The following is a 9,380-nucleotide window of genomic DNA, read 5'->3' as shown; positions in this document are numbered from 1 at the left end:
TCATTTTATTCTTTCCCCCTTAGATTGTAGTTAGGAGCCCCAAATGTAATAGTTAGGTCTCTATTTGCTCTTATTTGTTTTGTTTGCTTGCATGCTTGTGTGTTTACGTGTTTACTCGCTTCCTTAGAGTCTTTGCATCTAGATATTATACTTATGTACTATGTGCTTTATGTGATTTATGTGGTTACTTGCTTTTATTATGTTTTATATGATTTGTTTAGTTATAATAAATGTATGATGTCACCACACTAATCCAACGCTAGTTGTGGCCCTTTTTCTCGTTTTTTCACTAGTCCAATGCTAGTGAGAACTTATAGACATGGACTAGTCCAACGCTAGACCTTTTGGGACCATCCACACGCTAGATCATGTTTTGCATGACAATAACTACATTTCATGCATATTTTCTCTTCTTTAGGATCCTTACCATTTTGCATGATATTTCCCCCATATGTATATCCCTCATCCCCATGTATGAAACATGACATGTAGACTTGCATTCTATTTAAATAGAAGCGTTACCTTTTAAATAGGAGAATTACCCTTTAAATATAGGATATGGAGAAAGTTAAGAGGATTTTGAATTTTAGAATCTATTTTGTAATGGAGGCTCTGAACAAATCTGAAGGAATAGCCTTGATTTGGAACAATGATACCAGAATTAAGGAAATAAAGCACTCAATATTTACAATTGAAACACTGATTGAAGATGAAGAAATGAAAAGTGAATGGTGGCTTATTGTTTTTTATGCAAGCTGTGATAATCTAGTTAGAAGGAATCAGTGGGAGGTCATCAAAAGAAGAAAAGAACTATGGGGCAGGAAATGGATAATCGTAGGAGATTTTAATGATCTATGCTCTAATGAGGAGAAATGGGGAGGAAGAATCAGAGAATAGGGGAGTTTTAATGATTTTATACAATTCATGAGTGATAATCAGTTGGTGGACATTGGATATGACGGTAATCCGTGGATTTGGTGTAACTATTGGGAGAATGGAAAAATAAATCAAAGACTGGACAAAGGTTTAAGTAGTGGAGAATATACTACTTTGTTTTAGAAGCCAAAATGCACACATGTTAAAAGCATGGCATCTGATCATGGTATGCTTATGCTAGAAACAATACAATAGGGAAGAAAAATAAGAAAAGGTTTTTGGTTTTTGGATAGAAGGTGGATACAGGGAGAAGAAGCAGGAGAAATTATTTAAAAAGCTTGGGAAATGAGAGTTGAGGGAACTAAAATGTTTAGATTGATAAGCAAGGTCAAGAAATGAGAGTTGCAATGTTAAGATGGACGAACAATTTCATAGACAAGTCAAAAAAAAGGATATCACATTTGAAAGAATTGCTGGATAGAGAGAAACTCCAGTGGAGAAGGGATAGCAGCAAGAGTTGCAATAGAGAGAAACTGCAGTTAGTTGAGACATATAAAGAGGAGAAGTAGTAAGCCAAAAGTCAAGATTGAATTGGTTGAAAGAAGGGAAGAAGAATACAAAATATTTCCATGCAATATTCACAATCGTGAAGACTTATGGCTATCATATGGAAGCAATGGTTTTCAAGCCAACTAGGAAATCTTGTCCTACAATATCCATCAATTTCAAGATGTTTTAAACTTGAACAAGGTTGTAGATTATCAAGCACATATTTTGCAACTTGTGAATCATTAGCATAACCTATCCACTTCAAAGATAAACTTTCAAGGTGCTTCTTGCCCTTTATGTTGGCTATTAGTGCATTCTTGCCATTGACAACATTTTCTAGCCCTGAAATGATCAAATTACCATGAAGATTAGGAAGTTTTCCCAACTCCTCAATTGTTGAACCACTACCCTTGCCTATGACAGAAGTTGTTAATACTTGAAGGCTTCTTAGTCTACCAATCTGTATCAGCATTTTCTTCAGCTTAGTTCCATGAATGTTAAGGTAATGCAAGTTAATCAACTTCTCCGAATCTACAGGCAACTCTTCAAGTTTGTTACAATTTGACAACAAGAGGATTTGTAGATTATACAGGGATCATATCCGATTTGGTAGATTTAGAATTTTTGCGAAGGAAATATCTAGACATTATAGTTGCTTCAAATTCCGAATTGACTTAAGCAACTTAAGGATCCTGTAACCGGACAAAGAAAGAGCCCTTAAGGAAATAAATGCATGTAGCACATCATGTAAAAGTTTCTTTCTTAGTACAAACTCAACTTGTTCCCTTCAAATTCTTTCTCAATGGCAAGAATATTCTTAAATTCTTTGCCACACTCAATAGTTGGAGTTTCTTAAATGATTCAAAATAATCCACCAAGTATGAGAAGTCACGTACTGCATCTATTGCTTCATGTCCCTTCTGATTATCTTCTAGCCTTAGACAATATTTGCCACCTAGAGAACTCGCCAAATCATTCACAAGGTCATGCATATAAAATAAATTGCCCAATGACTGCTGAAATAATGATCTCAATCTTAATTCACGAATTTACTCTGTACCAACTTCTTCAATTCTTTGATGTTCTCCACAATGCTCCGAAAGATCATTAACAAACCATAGCTGAATTACTTCCTCTTCTCTAAAATTGTAACCTTTATGAAACACAGCACAATAGATAAAGCACTTTTTTTGATGAGATGAAATATGAATGTAGCTTAATCTCAATACTGGTAAGATCCCATTTTGATTTGTAGTTTGATTCCATAACTCCTTAAAATCTGTTCCCACTCTCCTATTGTTCTTTTGAATGCAAAAGACTTGCAACTGTTTTAAGGCCAAAGGCAACCCTTTGCACTTGTTTACAATTTTCTTTCCTACCTTTACTAGGTCTTGATATGCATTGCCATTTCTAGTTCCAAAAGCATGTTTCTCAAATAAGGCCTAGTAGTCATCCTTTGATATCAATTACGAATGATGGATTGGTCCATTACACATCATCAATGCAATGTTCTCATTGTGTGTTGTCACAATTATCTTACTTCTTCTTAATCCATTTCTTAAAGGGACCCGTACTTTATCCCAATCGTTGTAGTCTCGATTTCAAATATCATCTAGTACAATAAGAAACTTTTTCTCGGTTTCACCTAACTGCAGCATCACTTGAAGGACATTAAAATTTTCACTGGAGTCCAAACACACTATGCTCAGTTCTCTAAGAAGCTCCTTAGTTATCCTAATAGCATAGTATTCTTCCGAGATACAAACTCACTCCTAGATATCAAAATGAGCTTTCACTCTCTCATCATTATAAACTAGTTGAGCAAGAGTTGTCTTTCCAATTCCACCCAATCCCACAATTGCAATGATACCAATATTGTTCTCATTCAAATTCTCTGAAAATAACATGTTAGTTATATTTTCCTTATCAACATCTCTACCATAAATAGCAGTTTCACCCATCAAAGAGGTTGAAGGCAGCCAAAATGACTTCTTCTTCACCTCACCAATTTGCAAACCCAGGGACTAATATGTTGTATAAATACCTCTAATCTAACAACCATATTCTTTATTCAAGCATTAGCTCTGCAAAAAAATACATTACTCAGCAATGAAGTTTCAATACAAGAACTTACTTGAATCGTTCTATTCTGATACTGATACTCGACCTTTATCCACAGAGCTTCAGTATTTATATGATCAAGTAAATCATTGGTCTAATAAATAGTTTCTTGAAGCTCATCAAGCCCCTCTTTGACAGTAGGATTCTTGGTTTGCTTGTTCTCTGCAATATCAAGCATAGCCTGGATAAATAGCAGACTAGTCTTGAGCTTCTTCAGGATTTGACCATCCTACTTTTGTTCTTGAAACAGATTCAAGAACTCAGGTGAAGCTATTCGATTGAAAAGAACTTGGAGGAAGTTGGAGAGAAAAGAGCCTCCCATTGTCAACACAACATCCATACCTGCAGCCTCCTGAGAAGGTAGAATTGATCAAGGAATCGCAATTTATGAGAATGAGAAAGGGCCAAAGTTGGAGGAAAGATAGCGTAGGCTTTAATTGATTGGGAACTTTCATGGATTGTTGACTTTTGTAATAATTTTTGGTTTTTATGTAAAAAAATACTTTGTCCTTGTGAAATAATTTAGAGAAGGAGTTTAGATATTTGAGGTGATTTGAAAAATTTTAGGTGATACCCAATAATTTGTTGGGTTAACTCCATTTTGTACTTTTTAACTCTACCCAAGTTTTCACTTTAATTCCTAAATTTCAAAGTAGAGTGCTTCAAATTCTAAAGTATGATATCAGTTCAATTTTAGTTCTAAAATATAAAATAAGGTTAATTACACTTTACCCTCTAAACTTGGGGATGAGTAACACTTTGCCCCCCTTACACTCAAAAAAATATACACTTTACCCTCAATATTAACAATTTCAGGATTCTGAATGACATTACCAATTTTTATTCCAAAACTAACCCCAATTGAAATAGGCATAAATAGACATCCTAAGTAATTAGAAAGGCATTGGCCACCATGATTCTAAATAGTTATCTCCTTTAAATGTGTCTATGAATAGATAATGAAATATTAGTTTCCATGTGTAGGATATTACATATACCATAGACATTCATCAACATAACCAAAATAATATCATTGTGACTATAGTCTTTAAAGCATTCCAAAAGAGCCTACCAACAAAAGAGAGAATATTATCCCATTTGATTGGCAACTGAATTAACAAAAACAAGTTTCATACTAAATTGTCCAAAAGAGATTATTTAATAAACAAATTTCAACAACTCAAAAATTAGCAGCAATATCTTTTCATGGAGTTATTTAATCTTTGTGGACATAAAATCCAGCAATATAAGTTTGGGATAAGAACATCATGGTGCCACATCTACTATTTTGTTTTTGAATCTAGAACAAACAAGTTTAACTACTAATACTAATTGGATGCCTAAATTTAGCACAAAAAAAAAAAGAATTTAAGAGTTCCCTGTATTTAAATGTACCTGAAAACTTGTTGAGGCACTAGATATGGATGCTTGATAGGGTTCAAATGAAGTAGAGGCTCTATGATGTCCAATAATTGTACTCCCACAAGCCGAACCAGTTGACCACTATAAATTGGAGAAAAATAGAGATAAGAAAAATTTAGCATTTAAAATTAGATTTGATCAAGTTCTATGACTTACTAAGCAAGCTGGTTGCATATGGGGTGCATTAGAGGTGCTTCTATAGCACTATAAGTCAAAAATAAAATATTAGGCATAGTAAAAGGATTTGAAAATGGTTGTTATATTCTAACAAGCATACCTGATCATTAGGAATAAAGCATGTTCCGGTTGACATCCTAATACCATTCCAAAGACCATTGCCACTGTATGGTCATGATTAATCCTTCCTCTACCTCTATTTCCTATCCCTAGTAACTTTGCCCCACTTGCATTACTAATTATAGGTCCAGAATTTGCAGCTACTTTGTTTCTTCCATTTGTAGTATCAGATTGACTCCGTTGGGTACCTAAACTAGTGTTGCCAATATTATTTCCTTCCAGCACTTGTTTACTTAGTAGTCACCTTATCTTTCTCATTTTAAAGATTTGCATGAATTCTCCACCTACAATCTCTTGCACACTTAGCAGTCACCTTATCTTTCTCATTCTTAAAGATTTGCAGCTCAAATCCCTTTTGGGTGGAATACATTCTAAGTGCTCTTTTGTATATATTTACTGTGAGACAGTGTTAACTCCACATATAGATCAACATTTGCCATATCCCTTTCCTTATCAAGCTTAGGAAATCTCACTTCAGTTTCATCACCAGAGGAATTGGATACTGCTTCTAGAATTTCAGTATCACTCTACTTAGGTTCATGATGTTTATTTTCATTTCTAGCAATAGTGAAGGCTGCATAATCCTCAAAAATCATTCGAGCATATTCAGCATACTCACAAAGATAAATCTTATGTGCTTGTACTATTGCAACGTTATTCTCTCCAATAGGATCACATATATCATCAATTTTGTCTGCATCCAAGAAAAACTCTAAATCAGACCCATCATCAGTTGATAAGTTACAACTATCATAGTAATTGTAATAAAAATCATCATTAAGGCTATCAGTATCCGCATTTTCAGTTTGTTGACCATTACTAGTCCCCCATTCCTCACCACCCAGCATATTAGTATTACTGAGATTCCCTGCATTCTCCATTTCTATATTTCCAACTCCATTCACAAAATTATTCTCTAAAATTACCAGGAAATGAATTACCATCCCCAATCTCATCTAAACCCTATAAGTTTGGTCTATTTATATCTACAATTATATCACCAACATATAATGTAATATTCGGTTCATCTCTAGAGAACCCAAACATCTCAAGAACCTGGTCATCTTGGTAATCACTCTAAAGTCACCATCTATAGCCTTATATCTAATAGGAATATTGTTGGGAAGTTGCAGAAGTCTCAACATCTCTCGAAATTCAATCATAGATATATAATCCAGATCAATATTATAAAAATATACAATTTCTCCCCCAAACATAGTGCATTTTCAAGTTGGCCGCAAAGTGACCCCTAAACCACACTTCTAGATACTAGGAGGTTGTAAAACCCTGCTATGCACGGTTTTGCATATGCTATAGTATCATAATTATGTGTAATTATGTTAAGAAGGGATTTTGATATATACATGCATGTTCTTCCAGATTAAATGGTAGAAGAATATTTTGGAGGTTTAAAAAGAGTATTATTTATTAAGAAAATAATTTTGATTTACATTGGATATATATATAGGAATATGGTGCGTTCAAATTAACAAGTATTTAAATTACTTAGGAATAGATTTACAATATACTATTTTGTAAAGAGTTAATGAAACGCAATTTTGTCATTTATTTTATAATTAATTTCCTCCTATTATCTTATTGAAGGTGCATTAATTAGTATATTCTATTCATTTTTGGCATTTGTACTTATTGTAGGGAGTTGGAAAAAAATATCATAAAAGGTGCAAATTCCTCACTATATTGGCTTCGGGACGTCAACGTTGCAATGTGGGTCGTAAACCATGCCAAAATTGTCAAGTTGTACACCTCCAGATTAGTCAAATTAATTTTGACGGTAGTTAGCAGAAGAGTTTGAGTAGTAAAAGGAAACAAGAGTCCAAACGGAGATTGTTTTCCTTATCCAGTAATCAACTGCGGCAGACTAGAAGCAATTTTGGGGAGCTCTCCTTTTTCTTCTTTTGGTAGTTTCCAAAGAGGAAGGAGGTCAGCGAAGCCTAGGAGTCTTCCCTTTTATTCCTCTTAGTAGTCGGATAGGAGGTAGAAATTAGGGAGGAAAAACAGCAGACCATCTTGACTACTTTTGTTTTTGACTTTTTCATCTTATTCTTGTGACTTATTCCATCGGATTTTTCATCTCAATTGAAGACAATGTACACGATAATTATTTCTGCAATTTCACATGAGCTTGTTTTGACGGAGATGAACTAAATCTCTTTTTCTAGTCAAGGAATAACGAAAGCTTTGGTTCATCTAAAAATTGTGAGATCTCATTAATTTTATTTATTCCTCTTATTTACTGGTATTTGCATATTCTCTGATTGTAGTGCTTATTGTTGTTTTATTAATTAAGTATCCTGGACCTGGATATTGAATTACTTTAGCAACTTAATGTCAATTGGAGCGTTAAATCCGCAAATGTTTAATTGCTCTAAAATAGTGGCAACTGGCATGATTGAATTTGTGCCAGGGAAATACGCGGACTAATTTAAAATAACCCTGGTAGTATATTATTTGGGTAGAATAGAGTTCCTCTAATACGTAAGGCAATTGGAAAATTAAATCTTATAAGCGTACCTAGAATTATTTATCGATTGGAGTAGTGATTGATGGACGTACCTTAATCACCGACACAGTAAGGAGGAGTTGACTGTCATCGCTTGTTAGGCAATTATAACTTATTTATTAGTTAATAGTTGGAATTATTTCTGCATCGACGATCAATTGGGTAAACCATTACCGAAGTTATTTTTTGGCTAGAGCTTAGTTATTATTACTTTGGTTTTAATAATTTGTCATTTAAATTCCAGTTGGCAATTTATTTTTATTTGAACTGTTTAATTATTACTATTCTTATAAAGAAAACCCCCATTTGTTAGTTTGAATTTTAAAAGAGACAAATATCCCCAATTCCTGTGGATTCGACCCTACTTACTACTATCTACAGAAATTATATTTTATTTGAACATGTATTTATTATTGTACAGGATCGACAATCTATCAATATTTTGCGCCGTTGCCAGGGACTGACGTTAGTTAATTTGTTTCTTTTTAAGTTTTTTTTGATTTTAATTTTCTGGTATTTTTCGACCCTGAAGTAGAGAAGACAACGCGCAGAACACGAAATGAGACCAAACAGCTCATAGAAGAGCAAACTAGTGCTACATCTCAGAGACTTGATCTGAAAGTTGAATCAACAAGCTCGCTTGGTGATATTTCGAGTGACTCGGATCAAGAAGAAGTCACTATGGCTAATGCACGAACATTAAGAGAGTTGACTGCTCCTAATTTAAATCAGTAGCTCTTATGCATTATTTTTTTGAATTTAAATGATAACACCGCATTTGAATTAAAATCTGGTTTAATTCATCTTTTACCATCTATCCATGGTTTATCAGGTGAGGAGCCTCATAAGCAATTGCAAGAGTTCGATGTTGTTTGCAACAGTATGAAATTCTCAGGAATTACGGAAGAACAGATAAAAATGAGGGCATTCTCCTTCTCTCTCAAGGACTTAGCAAAAGACTAGCTGTACTATCTACTTCCAGGTAGTATCATCACTTGGGAGCAGCTGAATAAAAAATTTCTAGAAAAGTATTTTCCTGCATCTCGAGCTGCAAGTTTGAGGAAGGAGATATGCGGTATCTAACAACATCCAGGAGAGTCGCTCTATGATTACTGGGAGAGATTCAAGAAGTTATGCATCAAATGCCCTCAACACCAAATAAGTGAGCAATTACTCATCTAGTACTTTTACAAATGGCTATTTTTCAGAGATAGGAATATTATTGATACTACAAGTGGAGGGGTGTTGGTGAACAAGATTTCTCGAGAAGCGTGGGAGTTGATTGAAGGAATGGACGAGAACTTGCAACAGTTTAGTACAAGGGAGGATGTCCCGATTCATAGAATAAATGAGATAGAAACATCCTCTATCCAACAGCAGTTATCCGAGTTAACATCTTTTGTTAGGTAATTGGCTGTAGAAAATATACCACAAGCCAAGGTGTGTGGGATTTGTATTGCCACGGAATATTCTACAGAGATGTGTCCAATGATTCAAGAAGAGAGTGCGGAGCAAGTAAACATGACTGGTCACGTACCCGCACCAAAAAAGTCATATGATCCGTATTTGAATACATACAATCCGGACTGGA

The 9,380-nt window shown here is 34.4% G+C and overlaps 1 non-coding gene across 1 annotated transcript; it reads right to left on the bottom strand.

The window, feature by feature from the left end:
• Positions 1 to 8,842: 8,842 nt before the first annotated feature.
• LOC113764207 lies at positions 8,843 to 8,949 on the bottom strand. Its single transcript, XR_003467494.1, has one exon. It is a non-coding gene; the product is annotated as a small nucleolar RNA R71 (small nucleolar RNA).
• Positions 8,950 to 9,380: the final 431 nt, after the last annotated feature.

Source organism: Coffea eugenioides, chromosome 2, assembly GCF_003713205.1.
Source record: "Coffea eugenioides isolate CCC68of chromosome 2, Ceug_1.0, whole genome shotgun sequence".
Lineage (NCBI taxonomy): Eukaryota > Viridiplantae > Streptophyta > Magnoliopsida > Gentianales > Rubiaceae > Coffea > Coffea eugenioides.
The sequence above is the reverse complement of the archived record's forward strand: the minus strand, read 5'-3'. Positions and strand labels throughout refer to the sequence as shown.